Raw genomic sequence first — 3558 nt, forward strand, 5'->3', positions numbered from 1 at the left:
ACTCTTTTTCACCCTGCCCCTTTCTAATCTGTTGCCAAATCCTACAGATTCTACCTTCAAAACGTCTCTCATATATGACCCCTTCTTTCCTCTGATCACCATCACCCTTGTACAGGCCCTCATAATCTCGTTCCTGGACTATTGCAATAGTTTGCTGGTTGTTTTCCCTTTCTCAAGTCTCTCTCTACTTTAGTCTATCTTCTACCCAATCTATCAATGTGATTTTCTTAAAGGGCTAGTCTGATTATGTCATTCTCCTATTCAATAAACTCCAGTGGCTCCCTATTATTACTTCCAGGATGATAAATATAAAATCCTCTGTTTGGCTTTTTAGACCCATAATAATCTGTCCACTTTCTACATTTTCAGTTTTCTTACAATTTACTGCTCTCTGTGTACTTTGTGATCTAGTAATGCTGGTTTCCTTCTTTGGATTTCGCTGTTGTTCAGTCGTACCCAACTCTTCATGACTCCTTTTGGGGTTTTCTTGGCAAAGATCGTGGAGTGGTTTGCCATTTCTTTCTCCAGCTCTTTTTTTTAGTTGACTTTTTTATTAACACATATACATTTACTTGTCTTCTGGCTTGTTGAAGCAGTAGGTTAGACAGCATTTGCCATAACAACATCTGTCAAAATGGCTAGCTGTAAAGACTCCAGCACCACATTCATCAGAAGAGCACTCTCATCAAAGGCGGCTAATATTGCCATTCTTATCAACCTTATAGTACTTCAGAACAGCAAGCTTAACCTTCTTTCTCTTATGCTTATTCTTTTTGGCAGTGGTGTAAGACTTCTTCTTTCTCTTCTTGTCACCACCACAAAGTCTCAGAACAAGATGAAGGGTAGATTCCTTCTGAATGTTATGGTCATACAAAGTATATCCATCTTCCAGTTGCTTGCCCGCAAAAAAATCTATCTCTGTTGATTAGGGTGAATACCTTCCTTATCTTGTATCTTGGCCTTGACATTTTCAATAGTATTGGATGGTTCGACCTCAAGGGTGATGGTCTTCCCCATCAAAGTCTTCACGAAAATCTGCATCATGGCACTGGGTCCACCCGTTGATGGCAGATCCAAAAGAGAGCCAGCACTTTTTATAGATGAAGAAACTGAGGTAAACAGGGTGAAATTACTTGCCCAAGGTCAAACAGCTAGTAAGTGTCTGAGGTCAAATTTGAACTCAGGTCTTCCTGATGCCAAGACCAGGGCTCTATCCAACACACGACCTATCTGCTCGACAACAGCATTACAACATTGTAATACTCACTTTTGCACTCTGTATTGTCTGGCTCACTCCAAGTTACCCTTGCACTTATAGATCTATCCTAGGCTTATTACTTTTGAAGCTGTTAAAAAATTCTTTGCCATCTTGTTCATTTTGTGAAAGTAGCTAAAAAGTATTAGTATTAATAAAACACTGATAAAGAAATATATAATGATATATATGTACACATATATATGTATATGTATGTATATATGCATATATATGTACATATATGTATATGTATATATATGCATATATATGTACATATATATATGTGTGTGTGTATATATATATATATATATAATGATAAAGAGAGTGTATGTCCTGAGGCTGGGGACTGGATGTGTTTGCTTTGTGAACCTTTGTTCAGTTATTTTTCAGTTGTTTCCAACTCTTCATGACCCCATTGGGGTTTTTCTTGGCAAACATACTGGGATAGTTTGCTATTTCCTTCTCCAGCTCATTTGACAGATGAGGAAACTGAGGCAAAAGGAAGTAACTGACTTGCCCAGAGACCAGTAAATGTCTAGTAAATGTCTGAGACCAGATTTGAACTCAGGAAGAGAGGCTTTCCTGACTTCAGGCCCACCACTCTATCCACCTGGCTGCCTGTTCTTTACCTCCTGATTCTATGCATTTTCACTGGCTGTCTCTCATCCTTGGAATTCTCTCTTTCTGCGCCTTCACCTTCTGGTTCCCCTGGCTTCTTGCCTTTCTTTGCTCCCCCAGCACTTGGCACAGTACACGTCACATAATAGGCACTTAAGTGCTTGTTGACTTGACTTACCTGGACTATGGTATGTATATCTATATATTTCTATACCTATAACTAGATATATGTGTGTGTTTAAAGCCAATCCATTGAACTGGTCTACATTCAGACCCCATAATTCTTTCCTGGATGTGGATAGCTTTTTCCATCATGAGTCTTTTGGAGCTGTCTTTGAACCTTGCGTTGATGAGGAGAGCCAAGTCGATCAAAGTTAGTCCTTACAGATACCATGTGTCTGTAATCATATATAATGTTGTCTTCTTTCTGCTCCCCTCACTCAACATCAGTTCATATAAGTTTCCAAGTTATTATGACATCCATCTGCTCCTCATTTCTTATAGCACAATAGCATTCCATTACATTCATATACCACAATTTGTTCAGCCATTCCCCAATTGATGGACATCCCCTTGATTTCCAATTCTTTGCTACCACAAAAAGAGCTGCTATAAATATTTTTAGTATAATTTTATCTTAAAATTGCATTATATGCATATATAAGTCCATTGTCTTAACTTATTTTTATATTTTCTCTTTTGGCAAGACTATCCTTTTATGTTTAATGGGGCAGGAAAACAATAATAAAGTAAACCAATTAAAAAGAAGATAAGTTATAGAGTATTCACTGTGATAATAAGAATCTGCATGTCTGAAGAATATCCTACAAATCCATTTCCCCGAGAATTGTACTGTTTTAGATAATAATGATTTATTGCTTTGGGAGGATGATTGTAATTGAGAGGGAAAGAATTGCAGAAATGATTATACAAAATACAGTAATAGCTGTGTCTCCATAGGAGATTTGGACATTAATTAGTTAACTTGGCCAATGTATGCTATACAAATTTGGTAATTTAGGCCCCAAATGGACAAATGTGCAGTTCTAAGTCAATCACAGGCAAAGCTCTGAAATGGATAGAGCTTATGTTTGCCATCTTCCAGTTTTTTTTTGTTGTCTTTTCTCTCGCATCAAAAATTACCACACCCCCCATGTCTGATAGAACAATCTATGTTAAAACCTTAATGGATGCTAATAGGTCATAGAATTTCTCATTGTCCCAAAAATAAAAAGCAAAAATGAGACCGCAACCAGACTTAATTTTCACAAATTAGGTATCTTGGCCAAGATTACACAGATAATTAGTTAAGCCAGAATTCTAACCCATTTTTTTCATTCCAAATTCTGTGTTATTTCTGCTTTATCAGTTAGTGTTATTCTTTTTAGGTAAAACTTTTGTAGCACCAAGACATCAGCATTCCATACAGAGGCAGTTCTGAAAAAAGTGATCTGGTGATCCCTGGAGGTCCTTGAGGTCCTTATAGAAGGGACACAGGGTCAAAACTATTTTGATAATGTTAAAAGGCTTTAGTTTCTAATGTAGTAAATATCAATAGACATGGCCCATGTAAACAAAAGCTCTTTGGGATTTTCAATAATTTTAAAAATGTAAAGGAGTCTTGAGACCAAAAAGGTTTAGGATTACTAATCTAGTCCCATGTCTTAATTTTACAGATGAAGAAA

General features: G+C 36.8%; 1 pseudogene; it reads right to left on the reverse strand.

The window, feature by feature from the left end:
- Positions 1-552: 552 nt before the first annotated feature.
- Positions 553-1041, reverse strand: LOC118858109 (annotated as a pseudogene).
- Between the last annotated feature and the right edge of the window lie 2517 nt (positions 1042-3558).

This window comes from Trichosurus vulpecula, chromosome 7 (assembly GCF_011100635.1).
Source record: "Trichosurus vulpecula isolate mTriVul1 chromosome 7, mTriVul1.pri, whole genome shotgun sequence".
Classification (NCBI taxonomy): Eukaryota; Metazoa; Chordata; class Mammalia; order Diprotodontia; family Phalangeridae; genus Trichosurus; species Trichosurus vulpecula.